We start from the raw sequence: 17,528 nt of genomic DNA, 5'->3' as shown, positions 1-17,528 counted from the left end.
GGATGTTTTTGTCCCATCGTGTACTAGCGACTCCTGTGGTGTGCCGGGCGCAATGCACGCTGACACGGTCGCCAGGTGTACGGCGAGCAGTGTGTCAAGAAGCAGTGCAGCTTGGCTGGGTTGTGTTTCAGAGGACACACAGCTCTTGACCTTTGCCTCTCCCAAGTCCGTACGGGAGTTGCAGCGATGGGACAAGACTGTAACTACCAATTGGATACCAAGAAAAGGGGTAAAAAAAGGCTGCACTGAAATCTAACAGTACAGCTCCCACAATCTTATTATTATCAATTTCTTTAAACCAATCATCAGTCATTTGTGTCAGGGCAGTACATATTGAGTGCCCTTCTCTATAGCCATGCTGAATGTCTGTTGCTATTTTTTTACAGAGAAATAGCATTGTATTTGTTCAGAAAGAGTATCTTCCTATAAGAGCCATGGCACAGAGCATGTGTATCATTAGGTAATTGGAATAACAGTTGTTCTCAAGCCTGACATGACTGAATGGACTCCCTCAGAGTCAGTACTCTCCTAGTCTCTCCCAGCTGCTATAGTACTCTCCCAGCCCCAACCTATCATCTGTTTAGACAGAGAGAGTTTTCCATTACCATTCCATTGGTGCATGGTGTCACACAGAGGAACTGATTCAACAGTTGCACAATCTTTCGTGCACTGACAGGAAGCCAAGGCATCGCAAGTGCAACATAAATGGAACCCAATAAATAATCCTCCTCAGCTCAGCTGCGGCCCTTTAATAGGTAAGCTGGTGCCAGAATTTTTTTTTTTAACTTATGCTACGTGGCTTAAAATGTGGTTTACTATAGGCCGTAGGTTTTTCTTTATTTTCCGTGTTAGACCAATGTTCATGTTTCTCAAAGTATTTGAGACATATCTCTTTCTGTTTACTTATCAAGATAAGTTTCTGCTTCTGGATAGGTTACTGATTTATGTGTTTTTAACTTTAAACATTGTTAAGTCTTAATTAATGTCACCCAAGAAAATTATTGGATCAATCAAAATATTTGAAAGCACCACTTTTTAGTTATACTGTCGTTGATTTGCAATACTGCCCCTATGGGAATCTGTTTACAGTATGTAACTTGTATCCACTTGGAGACAGTACTGTTGTCAGTATCTTGTCCCAAAGCATTCTCAACGGGCAGTGGTTGAAAGTGAAGTTCAGAGATGCAATAATCCTACAGTATGATATCACAGACACATCCATCTTATTTCAATGTCAGCCAGCGTGCATGGACACATGATTGATTTAAATCAAGGTGACGCTCCAATAATAAAGAGTTACGTAACGTTGGTCTGGAAATAGTTTTTAACTCTGGAAAAGTGTGTGTTGCAATGTTTTTTTTTTACAGCTGTTCAAATGCTTTGATGGATGTAGAGTGGAAGACAGATCCAACTCAGATTTCCTCTGAGAAATACAGCTCAGAAGAAAAGAGCTCAGTGGAGGTTCCAGGCGACTATAGCCTATAGCCTATAGGGAATCAACTCAGTGGGATTCAATCATCAGCTCCCTGCTGTAGACCTGTATACCTACCACTGTATGCATGAGGTGCCTCCAGAGATGTACAGTACTGTATACTGGCACTGAATAATCATCATCTATTTTCTAATGTTATTTTTTTTCCAAAAAAAGGCCATAACGGTTTGTATAAATCAATGATTTGAGTCAAAGTACTTTTTGGTTGTTTAACATAATTCTGCAAAACTCTAACAAAGCTTGTGCATTTTCTATTTTGAAACCTTATTGGAGTGTTGTTCATCCTCTTGGGTAGTTGAATGAATTGATCCATCCCATGTGTCCAACACACACCATTGTTCTTACTGAAGATGCAATATTCCTATCCACGCTGTATTTCATAAAACACTATTGTATGTCATGCTGAAATATCATGGATGTAGGATTGCAAAAGGAGGGTTTATTACTAGTAACTTTCAAAATGTTATATGGCCTTTTTGGGTACATCAGATTATCACAGGTGTCTAATTATCTCTGGCCCTCTGTGTGGCCTTCTAACACATTAGATACTGCAAATAACATAATCAAATAGGTTGATTATTAAATAAAAATAGAATAACAAAGCTGTAAAACATTATCCTAAGTATAAACCATCAACTTAGTGAATACCATTGGTGTTTAATATGAGGGTTTCAGAATGAAATATACTTTTTTTTTTACAATATTATATATTTTACTATGTCAAAATGTCTTTGTTGTAAATGTTTTGTCACTAAGTTGTGAAAAAGTAAATAGTTTCAGATTTAATTGAAATAATGCCATTGTTGATTAGATGCTTTTTTCATTAATTAGGCAATTTTCTCTTTAACCATATGGTCTATCCACTAGAAACTCATGGACAATATGGACACAGATATAAAAATAATACTATATGAATCCATTATTTTTTAAAGTTATTCAAGTATAAATTACCAAAGTTACCGTAGATTGCCATAGATTACCTGTTAATTACCCAAATTACTGAAGATTCCGGGAACTTTGGTAAATTACTTGTAGTTTTGCAAATGTACATGGATGTTTTTATGTAAATAACAGATGATGTCAATTTCTATAAAACTTACATTCTTGAAAACAATGGCGTACCCATTGTTGTTTAAAAAAAACATTTATTGTTCCTTTTTTAGAAACTAGTTGGCTTCTTGTACACATCTCTGTTCACAATGGGTTTTATGATTTCCCTTCACTTTGTGTTGTATATTAGCCTCAATCCAAAATCTCCATCCAAGCTGTTGTGTTTCAAAGGAGTCCGTAATGTACTATGAAATAAATAATGTATTATAGTGCTTTCTGTGTATGATTAGCAATACATGGCAATTGTTTTGATAAGTCATACAAGGAATTCATACTTTTACTAAGAAATATACACAGAAAAACATTACAATCATTTTCATCATGATCTTATGTTTGAAGCCCATGCAGTGATCCAATTGTCTGGATTGAATCTGTCTGGTAATTTTATTCCCTGAAGACGGCACCATAAATGTTGTTATGTATTGACAAGTGTCAAACAAACTGCTTTGATTGTGTGTGTGGCATTTAGTCTTTATCAGAAACTATTTCAACAATGGTATGGCTTAATCCTTTTGCAATTAAATATTGTTGATAGGACTTGACAATACATCAGTCAAGAAAATTATACTTTATGAGGAGAATCTCACCAGGCTCTCATCCATCCTGTCCAAACATTTACCTGTACATACTTGCAGCCTACATAACACATTACAGTGTAAACCAAACTTAAACGAGAATTCAACTACAGGTCAATCAAAGGATGGGGTGTTATCTTCCTTACCAAATTCTTATTATGAAAGTGTTATGCCAAACATGTTTGGCTTGGGAATGACAATGGAGTAAGAAAAAGCACAAACAGATCTGGGACCAGGCTAATAGGGGGTGGGAGGGAGGATTGTACATTTTGTATTATTGTTTCTCAGTTGTGGTAATGCTGTTGACGTGACTCAATAGAAACAAGTGTTCCCTAAAAAGATTTGATAAATGTAAAGTTATGACATGATATTATAGTAACAGCACGATGTCAGGGGGCTCTGAGTGAAATGTTTCCATGGCGATACAGGTGATGACAGGTGGTGATGAGGAGGATAGTAATGTAATTAAGACTGTAGGTCTGCATCCCAAATGGCACCCTATTTCCTATATTGTGTACTATTTTTGACCAGGGCTCCATTCAAATGTAGTGCACTATGTAGTGAATATGCTGTCATTTGATATTCAGCCTAGATGAGTAGAGGAGACCAGGGCCCTCTGCTCTGACCCAAGCCTTCCTCACATTTTAAAATGTTTGTAATTGTTTTTTATTTCACCTTTATTTAACCAGGTAGGCAAGTTGAGAACAAGTTCTCATTTACAATTGCGACCTGGCCAAGATAAAGCAAAGCAGTTCGACACATACAACAACACAGAGTTACACATGGAGTAAAACAAACATACAGTCAATAATACAGTAGAAAAATTAGTCTATATGCAATGTGAGCAAATGAGGTGAGATAAGGGAGGTAAAGGCAAAAAAGGCCATGGTGGCAAAGTAAATACAATATAGCAAGTAAAACACTGGAATGGTAGATTTGTAGTGGAAGAAAGTTCAAAGTAGAAATAGAAATAATGGGGTGCAAAGGAGCAAAATAAATAAATAAATACAGTAGGGGAAGAGGTAGTTGTTTGGGCTAAATTATAGATGGGCTATGTACAGGTGCAGTGATCTGTGAGCTGCTCTGACAGCTGGTGCTTAAAGCTAGTGAGGGAGATAAGTGTTTCCAGTTTCAGAGATTTTTGTAGTTTGTTCCAGTCATTGGCAGCAGAGAACTGGAAAGAGAGACGGCAAAGGAGGAATTGGCTTTGGGGGTGACTAGAGAGATATACCTGCTGGAGCGCGTGCTACAGGTGGGTGCTGCTACGGTGACCAGTGAGCTGAGATAAGGGGGGACTTTACCTAGCAGGGTCTTGTAGATGACCTGTAGCCATTGGGTTTGGCGACGAGTATGAATCGAGGGCGAGCCAACGAGAGCATACAGGTCGCAGTGGTGGGTAGTATATGGGGCTTTGGTGACAAAACGGATGGCACTGTGATAGACTGCATCCAGTTTATTGAGTAGGGTATTGGAGGCTATTTTGTAAATGACATCGCCGAAGTCGAGGATCGGTAGGATGGTCAGTTTTACGAGGGTATGTTTGGCACATGAGTGAAGGAGGCTTTGTTGCGAAATAGGAAGCCAATTCTAGATTTAACTTTGGATTGGAGATGTTTGATGTGACATACCTCAAACCAGATCTCAGCTCAGCAGGACGAGCCCCCAAGACGTTAATGATGGTTTTGTCCCAAATGGCACCCTATTCCCCTATTTAGTGCACTACTTTTGGCCAGGGCTGATAGGGCTCGGGGTGAAAAGTAGTGCCATTTGGGACGCACTTGTAGACTCTTTGACTAGCTCTCGCTGTGTCATATATATCTGTTTCACCTGTCCCTGTGATTGTCTCCACCCCCTCTTGGTGTCGCTGATTTTCCCCAGTGTATTTATCCCTGTGTTTCCTGTCTCTCTGTGCCAGTTTGTCTTGTATGTTTTCCAAGTCATCCAGCGTTATTCCCGTTCTCCTGCTTTTTGCTATTCTCCTTTTTCTAGTGCTCCCGGTTTTGACCTTTGAATGTTTCTGGACTCTGAACTCGCCTGCCTGACCAGTCTGCCTGCCTTGACCACGAGCCTGTCTGCCACTCTGTACCTGGACTCTGATCTGGTTTTGACCTTTTGCCTGTCCATGACCATTCTCTTGCCTACTCCTTTTGGATTAATAAACATTGTAAGACTCCAACCATTTGCCTCCTGTGTCTGCATCTGGGTTTCGCCTTGTGTCATGATACTTGTGGCTGTGCCATATAGCTGGCTGTAGTAGGAAACAGTCTATGGACGAGGAAGGGATTCCTCCTAGTGGAGTTGTAATGTATATTATACCTTCTCCAAAAATAGACTCATTGAAGATGTAGTGAATCTAAACTCTGTGTACTGTGGAGCCACACTGTGATGCGGACATACATTCTTCTGTTAAGGACTAAGAAATGGAAACATGTTGCTAAAAAATGTAGCCCAATCGAGGCACGTGGAGGAGTGTGAGAATGAGAAAGTAAAATGTGTTGTTTATTGCACTGTCCTTTGAACAGGGATGGTTCTATGTAGGTCATCATCTCTTGTTTCCCGGGTCAGGTCATGAAAGTATCCCTCTGTCATGTTTAGGCTAAAACACACTTTGTCATCTTGACACAGATATGGTATGTATTCCCTATACTGCATAATGCATTACTTTTGACCAGAGACCTAAACAAAAGAAAGACAGACAATAATTATATTTATTATATGGCCTTTTGTTCAAAGGGGTTCGTTGAGTATTCCAGTGTATTTAGAGCGATTGGGGCGTTTACAGAGAATTTTGAAGAAAGATAATAGAATAGAGATTAGACGATGAAAGGAGGTTGGGTGCAGTAACAGAGACAACACTGGGCATATTCAACCACAACTTCTCACTGGTGAAACACTGTACTTCGGTTGTCTCTGGGAAGGCACATATTTACACTGTGCTCATTTGGAATTGAAATATGTTCTCTTGCAGTGCTAAAATGAGGCTTTTATCTTACCCTGGAAACCTGATAATAGATTGTGACTGAATAGGGCCCATATATACACTATATAGCCTAAGGGCCAGCAATATTTTGAAATGTGCTTTTCGGCAAGTCTGCACCTACAGTAAGTGATATCCATACTGTATATTACATATGTTCAGTAACCACCCACTGAGAATTGTACTATTTTGCACCTTAGAGAGGAAACCAACTTTTTTCAAAGATATGTCTTCCCTGAAGTGGATCCAACAGTTTGCACAAATCATTACTGCTGTTTCCCCTTTATCCTGTTACATAATTTTTTTCCATCTCCTCCTACTCCCCCTGTCCTCTTAGAGCTTCTCCAGAGTTTCTCCTCTCCTCCTCCTCCCCCTCTACTCCTGCCTCTCCTCTCCTCTCAGAGGCCCTCTGGGGTTCCTCCTCTTCCTTGAGTTCCTCTGGAGAATGACAGTAGGGATTTCCTGGCCTGTGTAGAGCTGAGATAAATGTATTCTCTGAGAACCTGAGTGTCTGATGTAGACAGAGCAGGTTTCAAAGATATCATCCCCTGTGCAGTAAGACCTCATATCAGACCAAGAGGCCCTGTTCTGTCTGTGTCTGTTGTCCCCAGGTTTGAGGGGATTCTGACATGAAAAAATATGGCATAAATACTATAAACTCAGCAAAAAAAGAAATGTCCCTTTTTCAGGACCCTGTTTTTCAAAGATAATTCATAAAAATCCAAATAACTTCACAGATCTTCATTGTAAAAGGTTTAAACACTGTTTCCCATGCTTGTTCAATGAACCATAAACAATTAATGAACATGCACCTATGGAATGGTCGTTAAGACACTAACACCTTACAGATGGTAGGCAATTAAGGTCACAGTTATGAAAACTTAGGACACTAAAGAGGCCTTTCTACTGACTCTGAAAAACACCAAAAGAAAGATGCCCAGAGTCCATGCTCATCTGCGTGAACATGCCTTAGACATGCTGCGAGGAGGCATGAGGACTGCAGATGTGGCCAGGGCAATAAATTGCAATGTCTGTACTGTGAGACGCCTAAGACAGCGCTACAGGGAGACAGGACGGACAGCTGATCATCCTCACAGTGGCATACCATGTGTAACAACTCCTGCACAGGATCGGTACATCCAAACATTACACCTGCGTGACTGGTACAGGATGGCAACAACAACTGCCCGAGTTACAGCAGGAACGCACAATCCATCCATCAGTGCTCAGACTGTCCGCAATAGGCTGAGAGAGACTGGACTGAGGGCTTGTAGGCCTGATGTAAGGCAGGTCCTCACCAGACATCACCAGCAACAACGTCGCCTATGGGCACAAACCCACCGTCGCTGGCCCAGACAGGACTGGCAAAAAGTGCTCTTCACTGATGAATAGCGGTTTTGTCTCACCAGGGGTGATGGTCGGATTCGCATTTATCGTCAAAGGAATGAGCATTACACTGAGGCTTGTACTCTGGAGTGGGATCGATTTGGAGATGGAGGATCCGTCATGGTCTGGGGCGGTGTGTCATAGCATCATCGGACTGAGCTTGTTGTCATTGCTGACAATCTCATCGCTGTGCGTTACAGGGAAGACATACTCCTCACTCATGTGGTACCCTTCCTGCAGGCCCAGCCTGACATGACCCTCCAGCATGACAATGTCACCAGCCGTACTGCTCGTTCTGTGCATGATTTCCTGCAAGACAGGAATGTAAGTGTTCTGCCATGGCCAGCGAAGAGTCCGGATCTCAATCCCCTTGAGCACGTCTGGGACCTGTTGGATCGGAGGGTGAGGGCTAGGGCCATTCCCCCCAGAAATGTCCGGGAACTTGCAGGTGCCTTGGTGGAAGAGTGGGGTAACATCTCACAGCAAGAACTGGCAAATCTGGTGCAGTCTATGAGGAGGAGATGCACTGCAGTACTTAATGCACCTGGTGGCCACACCAGATACTGACTGTTACTTTTGATTTTGACCCCCCCTTTGTTCAGGGACACATTATTCAATTTCTGTTAGTCACATGTCTGTGGAACTTGTTCAGTTTATGTCTCAGTTGTTGAATCTTGTTATGTTCATACAAATATTTACGCATATTAAGTTTGCTGAAAATAAACGCAGTTGACAGTGAGAGGACATTTCATATTAGCTGTAGTGTTTTTGCTGACTTTACTGTAGTATTCACTGTTGTGTTGTGGACATGACTGTAGTATACTGTAGTATTTACAGTTTACTATACTTAAATACTGTATTAAAAAAAACAGTAGTTTTAATGTAGTATTTTTGCAGACATTACTGTAATATTTGCTATGGTGTTTTCGTTTTATGATCTTTTACATAGCAGTGGGGGCTTTCTCCTAGAGGAAACCTACTGGGCAAAATACTCAAAGAGCTAATTTTCCATAACCTTTAGGATAGTTCAGAGCTTCTGTACTCTTCTATAACATGTAGTATCAAGGCACAAGGCGAGACCCAGATGCAGACACAGGAGGCAGATGGTTGGAGTCTTGCAATGTTTAAAAATCCAAAGGGGTAGGCAAGAGAATGGTCATGGACAGGCAAAAGGTCAAAACCAGATCAGAGTCCAGGAGGTACAGAGTGGCAGACAGGCTCGTGGTCAAGGCAGGCAGACTGGTCAGGCAGGCGGGTACCGAGTTCAGAAACAGGCAAGAGTCAAAACCGGGAGGACTAGAAAAAGGAGAATAGCAAAAGGAGTACCGGAAAAACACGCTGGTTGACTTGACTAAACATACAAGACAAACTGGCACCGAGAGACAGGAAAAGCAGGGATACATACACTGGGGAAGATAAGCAACACCTGGGGGGGTGGAGACAATCACAGGAACAGGTTAAACAGATCACGTTTAGTTTTTCCACATTTTGTTGTGCTACAGCCTGAATTAAAAATTAATTACATTTAGATTTTGGTAACTGGCATACACACAATAGCCCATAATGTCAAGGTGGAATTATATTTTTACTAATTTAAAATGGAAAGCTGAAAAGTATTCAACCCCTTTGTCATGGCAAGACTAAATACGTTCAGGAGTAAACATTTGCTTAACAAGTCGCATAATAAGTTGCATGGACTCCCTCTGTGTTCAATACTAGTGTTTTAATATGATTTTTGAATTACTACCTTATCTCTGTACCCCATACATACAATTATCTATAAGGTCCCTCAACCGAGCAGTGAATTTCAAACACAGATTCAACCACAAAGACCCGGGAGGTTTTCCAATGTCTCGCAAAGAAGGGCACCTATTGGTAGATGGGTAAAAAAACAGACACATATCCCTTTGAGCATGGTGAAGTTATTCATTACACTTTGGATTGTGTATTAATACACCCAGTCACTACAAATATACAGGCGTTCTTCCTAACTAACTCAGTTGCCGGAGAGGAAGGAAACCACTCAGGGATTTTACCATAAGGCCAATGGTGACCTTAAAATAGTTACAGAGTTTAATGGCTGTCATACGAGAACTGAGGATGGATTAACAACATTGTAGTTACTCCACAATACTAACCTAAATGACAAAGTGAAAGGAAGGATGCCTGTACAGATTAAAAATATTCCAAAACATGCGTCCTGTTTGCAATAAGGCACAAAAGTAATACTGCAAAAAATGTGGCAAAGCAATTAACTTTTTGTCCTGAATACAAAGTGTTATGTTTGGGCCAAACACGTTACTGAGTACCACTCTCCATATTTTCAAGAATAGTGGTGGCTGCATCATGTTCTGGGTATGCTTGTAATCGTTAAGGACTGGGGAGTTTTCAGGATAAAAAAGAAACGGAATTGAGCTAAGCACAGGCTAAGTCCTAGAGGAAAACCTGGTTCAGTCTGCTATCCACCAGATGCTCAGCAGGGCAATAACCTAAAACACAAGGCCAAATCTACACTGGATTTGCTTACCAAAAAGACAGTGAATGTTCCTGAGTGGCTGAGTTACAGTTTTGACTAAATCTAATTGAAAATCTGTGGCAATATCTGAAAATGGTTGCCTAGCAATGATCAAAAACCAATTTGACAGATCTTGAAGAATGCTGAAAAGAATAATGGGCAAATATTGCACAACCCAGGTGTGGAAAGCTCTTAGGGACTTACCCAGAAAGACACAGCTGTAATTGCTGCCAGAGGTGCTTCTACAAAGTATTGACTCATGGGTGTGAATGCTTTTGTTAATAAGATAGTTCTGTATTTCATTTTCAACAAAATTTCTAAAAACATTTTTTCACTTTGACATTGTGGGGTATTGTGTATAGATGGTTGAGAAAATAAAGTAACGTTTTTAAAATTGTATTTTAGAATAAGTCACTGCAGGTAGGTATACATGTTTTAAATGGCATGCATATTTTAAAAGGTTATGTTTGAAAATCCGCTCTTGGTCGGTATGTAGGGAACACAATATAGGAAATTCTCTAATATTTGAAATCAATGACAGTTTTAGGGCTTCAGTTACCACTACAGCACATATAGTACAACATTTGTGTTTACCGAACTGGAATGGAGCGCTTTGTTGGGTTAATGGAGCACTTTGAGATCACCGCGTGGTGATATGGTGACCCATAATGGTTGCAATAGGCCCAATGACTCCAGCCAACTATACAGCACATCAATGAACCACAAGAACACAACGACTTCAGCAAAATCTACAACACAATACTGAATCACATCAACACAATGCAAACACAATGCACTCCAGCTAACTGCCTTCATTCAGCACAATATCTCAGAACCACAACAGTCAGGCTGCTGTTCTGTTGAGGTTGATCTCAGTAAGGTGATGCAAAAGGCAGTAAGACCACACACAAGTAGCTAGCCTCCGCTACACAAGTAGCTAGCCTCCGCTGCACAACTAGCTAGCCTCTGCTACAGCTGTCTACTGTACACACCTGTATGGTGGTGTTACAACAAGGTCATTAGAGGGATAGATTCAAGTCTGTTTGGTTCTCATTAATGTCCTTTATCTAGCGCCAGTTTGACTCCTTTCTCTATCTGAGCAAATCTAAACACTGTGGAACATATTATTGTTTTTATGGGCATTGTCTTGGGAATACATTTTTCTATGACATTGCCAAGGAGGTCTTAACTCTTCAAAGCCCTTCTACTTATTCCTAAATAACTGCTTGTGTGCTTGTCAGTCAATTCGATGGATTTAGACCAATGGTGGTCCCAAATCCTACATTTATTTATAGGCCAATCTTGATAACTAATGTCACTGACTGCATGTGTAACACTTGTCCCTCAAAAATGTGCACATTTGTATGGCCAAAAGTAACTCTAACAGATGCGTTATAAAGGTTGCCTGTCTAGTGTTACCCCCCTGTGCTTTAGACTTTGCTCCCAGCTGGAAGTAGCACTAATATTGTTTTTGCAACATCATACCTCTTCAAATGGAGGGTCGTTCACTTTTATTACGAGTAGAGTAAGTCCAGTTTTACAACTTCATGTGCCTTCTGATTACAAAGACTTGAGACTTGACTCAGACTCTAGCTCAAAGACTTTAGACTTCACTTGGAATTGCATGAAATAACTTGTGGAGTGCATGTGTAACACCCAGCGGTGGAAAAAGTACTCAATTGTCATACTTGAGTAAAAGTAAAGATAGTCTTAATAGAAAATTACTCAAGTTAAAGTGAAAGTCACTTGAGTAAAAGACTAAAAGTATTTGGTTTTGAATATACTTAAGTATCAAAAGTAAATGTAATTGCTAAAATAAACTTAAGTATCAAAAGTAAAAATATAAATAATTTCTAATTGCTTATATTAAGCAAACCAGACAACAAAATGTTCTAGTTTTTTTTATTAACGGATAGTAAGGGTCACACTCCAACACAGACATAATTTAAAAACAAAGCACTTGTGTTTAGTGAGCGCCAGATCAGAGGCAGTAGAGATGACCCGGGATGTTCTCTTGATAAGTGTGTGAATTAGACCATTTTCCTGTCCTGCTAAGCATTTAAAATGTAACGAGTACTTTTGGGTGTCAGAGAAAATTTATGGAGTAAAAATACATTATTTTATTTAATAATGTAGTGAAGTAAAAGTTGTCAAAAAAATAAATAGTAAAGTAAGGTACAGATACAACTTTAATAATGCTTTAAAGTATTTTTACTTAAGTACTTTACTGCACTGGTAACACACATTTTTATGCCGAAAATTAAACCCCACACACTATGAAGGTTGCCTGTCCAGTGTTAACCCAACTGTGCTTTTTCATGACTGTGCTTGAGATTTGCATTTAGCACCCAGCTGTAAGGAACACTTGATATTAGCAACACCGTACCTCTTCAAGAATAGGGTCACTGACTTTTATTACGAGTCAAGTGAGTCCCGTTTACAACCTCATCCTTCTGATTACACTCTAGTGGACAGCATATCACTTAGATTGCGTCCCAACTGGCACTGTTCCCATTATAGTGCACTACTTTTGACCAGGGCCATAGGGAATAGGGTGCCATTTGGGAATGTAACCTCAGGCATAAGAGATTCCTACAGAGCCCGTGTCTTCTATGTCTCAATATATTGAGTTATGGGGAATCTAATAGGGCTTGAAAACCAAAACAGTCAATTTCCTCGGAGTTAACACTTAAATCAGCTTAGCCACAAAACAAACCACATTGCTTTATGATATTGATGCCTTAGTTCTGCCAGATAGAACAAGGATGAGCCAGACCAAGGATGAGCCAGCCAAGTAAAAGATGAATAGGTTGAATTGTGTCTTTGTATTTTGTATTTATTAGGGATCCTTATTGTTATGCGGAGTGGAACAGGGGAGCAGACTCAGACGAGGAGACTGGGATGAGGTAACCAAGGTATTTATTGACACAGGGGGAAGATGGAGTGCAGGTCAGGGGAAGCTCGGGCGGGTTGCTGGAAACCAGGTGCAGAGGCTGAGGCTGGAGCGAGAGGGGTTGAGACAGGGTAAGCATGTCTGGAGGGGAATCCAAGGGAATAGTAGAGTTGGGAATCCAGGACAGATTAGCTGGATGATGAGACGTGGGACTGGAGACAGGGACCAGAGTCAGAGCAGGCAGAATTGTAGGGGAGAAGAAAACAGCGTCAGGCAAGGAAAACAGGCACAACAGGATGACAGGATCTGAATAGTAACAAACGGCCAGAAACGTAGACTGACTGAGCAGAGATTACGATCTGGCAGCGTGGAAGTGGCAGGGCTGAGTATTTGTAGAGGTCTTGATTATGGAACAGGTTGCAGCTGGTGGGGATCTGCTCTGCCTCCAGCACACCTGTCTCTGCCCACACAATCACACACACAGAGAGAGGGAGAGAGTACTGGGGGAGTGGCAGCAGGTCAAGGAGTCACAGGATGAGCAGTAGAGAGCGTTGCAAGAGCAGATGTGACACCTATTAGCTTCTGCCAAGGTAGCAGCTACTCTCCCTGGGGTCCAAACACATTACATTACATATAAAACAAAAGATAAAACAGTACATCATATAACATTATTACACCACTACATATCTACAATACAAAATGTACAATACCATCATACAACAATATTACAATGTACGTGTGTGTAGAGTGCGTGTGCTAGCGCTTCTGTGCGTATCATTAATGTTAGCTCCCCGTGTACTTTTAAGGGCCAGAGGTGCTGCCCTGTTCAGAGCCAATTGTAATTTTCCTAAGTCCCTCTTTATGGCACCTGATCACACTACTGAACAGTAGTCCAGGTGCGACAAAACTAGGGCCTGTAGGACCTGCTTTGTTGATAGTGTTGTTAGAAGGCAGAGTAGCGCTTTATTATGGACAGACTTCTCCCCATTTTAGCTACTGTTGTATCAATATGTTTTGACCATGACAATTTACAATCCAGGGTTACTGCATTATTAATTTCCATATTATTCATAAAAATATTTAGTTGAGGTTTAGGGTTTAGTGAATGATTTGTCCCAAATACAATGCTTTTAGTTTTGGAAATATTTAGGACCAACTTATTCCAACCATTCTGAAACTAACTGCAGCTCTTTGTTAAGTGTTGCAGTGGTTTCACTCGCTGTAGTAGCTGAAGTGTATCGTGTTGAGTCATCCGCATACATCGACACACTGGATTTACTCAAAGCCAGTGGCATGTCGTTAGTAAAGATTGAAAAAAGTAAGGGGCCTAAACATCTGCCCTGGGGATTTCCTGATTCTACCTGGATTATGTTGGAGAGGCTTCCATCAAAGAACACCCTCTGTGTTCTGTTAGACAGGTAACTCTTTTTCCACAATATAGCATGGGGTGTAAAGCCATAATACATGTGTTTTTCCAGCAGCAGACTATGATCGATTATGTCAAAAGCTGCACTGAAATCTAACAAAAGAGTAATGTACAGTACTACAGAGCCACAGCAGAGCAGACTCTCCTTGGCCTCTTTCTCATCCCTCACTACCTGCCGAGGGTTCCAAGTCCACTCCCTACTGGCTGTTCCATGGGTTCTGGGAAGCGGACCTGTGGCTCCTGTGCCACGTAGATGGGGTTCCCTGTGCTTCCTGATGCCAGGTTTTCACTGGGTAGGAGGATAATGAGGATGACATCCCATCTGCTCTAGTGGAGTGTTGTTCCAAGACCCGGTCCTCCCTCCCTCGCTCTTCTCTCTCTCTCTCTCACTCTCGCTCTCTCTCCCTCTGTCTCTCTCTCTCTGTCTCTCTCTCTCTCTCAATTCAATTTCAATATAATTTCAATTTCAATTTAAGGGGCTTTATTGGAATGGGAAACACATGCCAAAGCAAGGGAAGTAGATAATAGAATAAAGACATTTCAAATGTCATATTATGTCTATATACAGTGTTGTAACAATGTGCAAATAGTACAACAGGGAAAATAAATAAACATAAATATGGATTGTATTTACAATCTCGTTTGTTCTGCACTGGTTTCTCTTTTCTTGTTGCAACAAGTCACAAATCTTGCTGCTGTGATTGCACACTGAGGCATTTCACCCAATAGATATGGGAGTTTATCAAAATTGTATTTGTTTTCAAATTAGAGGTGAGCGCAGACAGAGGGGAAGCCAGGGTGCTGTAACCCCGGATAAAGCAGGGATAAAAGTTGGAAAACCCCAGGAAACGTTGCAGCTGCACCCTGGATTGGCTGAGGCCAATCCCTCACCGCTCTCAACTTCCCGAGATCCATCTAGACACTCCCAGCAGAAATGATGTAACCCAGAAAGGGGATGGTGGAGCGATGGAACTCACACTTCTCCACCTTCACAAACAGCTGATCATCAATGTAGATGAAGTCGAACCAGTTGTCGGCCAGCCTGTCCTCTGGGTTCCACCCCCAGTCCAATGGTCAGTCAGAGCAAGCCAACTAGGACCTTGAGACTCCTCTGCGCTACCTGATCTCCACCAACCCCACCAACTTGTTTTAGTTTAAAATGAAGCCCCTAGTCCCACTGTACATGCCTTAGATACCTCCTTTGTCCCACCTCCCACACATGCGGTGACTTCACCCATTATAACCAGCATGTCCAGAGATGCAACCTCTCTTATCATCACTCAGTGCCTGGGCTTACCTCCGCTGTACCCGCACCCCACCATACCCCTGTCTGCACATTATGCCCTGAATCTATTCTACCTCGCCCAGAAATCAGCTCCTTTTATTCTTTGTCCCCAACGCGCTAGGCGACCAGTTTTGATAGCCTTTAGCCGTACCCTCATCCTACTCCTCCTCTGTTACTCGGGTGATGTGGAGGTTAACCCAGGCGTTGCGTGTCCCCAGGCACCCTCATTTGTTGACTTTTGTGATCGAAAAAGCCTTGGTTTCATGCATGTTAACATCAGAAGCCTCCTCCCTAAGTTTGTTTTACTCACTGCTTTAGCACACTCCGCCAACCCTGATGTCCTTGCCGTGTCTGAATCCTGGCTTAGGAAGGCCACCAAAAATTCAGAGATTTCCATACCCAACTACAACATTTTCCGTCAAGATAGAACTGCCAAAGGGGGAGGAGTTGCAATCTACTGCAGAGATAGCCTACAAAGTTCTGTCATACTTTCCAGGTCTATACCCAAACAGTTTGAACTTCTAATTTTTAAAATTAATCTCTCCAGAAATAAGTCTCTCACTGTTGCCGCATGCTATCGACCCCCCTCCGCTCCCAGCTGTGCTCTGGACACCATATGTGAATTGATCGCGCCCCATCTAGCTTCAGAGCTCGTTCTCTTAGATGACCTAAACTATCCTTAAGGAGCTGTAAGAGACACCCTAGACCCAAACTGTTACAGACCTATATCCATCCTAACAACATCCTTGGCAGTCCTACAATTTAAAGTAGATGCCCTCAATCTCAAACAAATCATCAAGGAACCCACCAGGTACAACCCTAAATCCGTAAACATGGGCACCCTCATAGACATGATCCTTACCAACTTGCCCTCCAAGTACACCTCTGCTGTTTTCAATCAGGATCTCAGCGATCACTGCCTCATTGCCTGTATCCACCATGGGTCCGTGGTCAAACAACCACCCCTCATCACTGTCAAACGCTCCCTAAAACACTTCTGCGAGCAGGCCTTTCTAATCAACCTGGCCCGGGTATCCTGCAAGGATATTGACCTCATCTCGTCAGTCGAGGATGCATAGTCGTTCTTTAAAAGTAATTTCCTCACCATCATAGATAAGCATGCCCCTTTCAAAAAATGCAGAATTAAGAACAGATATAGCTTTTGGTTCACTCCAGACCTGACTGCCCTTGACCAGCACAAAAACATCCTGTGGCGGACTGCAATAGCATCGAATAGTCCCCGCGATATGCAACTGTTCAGGGAAGTCAGGAACCAATACACGCAGTCAGTCAGGAAAGCAAAGGCTAGCTTTTTCAAGCAGAAATGTGTATCCTGTAGCTCTAACTCCAAAAGGTTTTGGAACACTGTAAAGTCCATGGAGTACAACAGCACCTCCTCCCAGCTGCCCACTGCACTGAGGCTAGGTAACACAGTCACCACCAATAAATCCATGATAATCGAACATTTCAATAAGCATTTCTCTACGGCTGGCCATGCCTTCCTCCTGGCTACTCCAAGCCCGGGCCAACAGCTCCGCCCCCCCCCCCCCCCCCCCCCCGCAGCTACTCGCCCAAGCCTCCCCAGCTTCTCCTTCACCCAAATCCAGATAGCAGATGTTCTGAAAGAGCTGCAAAACCTGGACCCGTACAAATCAGCTGGGCTAGACAATCTGGACCCTCTCTTTCTAAAACTATCCCCCGCCATTGTTGCAACCCCTATTACCAGCCTGTTCAACCTCTCTTTCGTATCGTCCAAGATCCCTAAAGATTGGAAAGCTGCCGCGGTCATCCCCCTCTTCAAAGCGGGTGACACCCTAGACCCAAACTGTTACAGACCTATATCCATCCTGCCCTGCCTATCTAAAATCT

The sequence above is a fragment of the Salmo trutta genome, chromosome 13, assembly GCF_901001165.1.
Source record: "Salmo trutta chromosome 13, fSalTru1.1, whole genome shotgun sequence".
NCBI classification, from domain to species: Eukaryota; Metazoa; Chordata; class Actinopteri; order Salmoniformes; family Salmonidae; genus Salmo; species Salmo trutta.
This window is presented reverse-complemented; position numbering follows the sequence as displayed.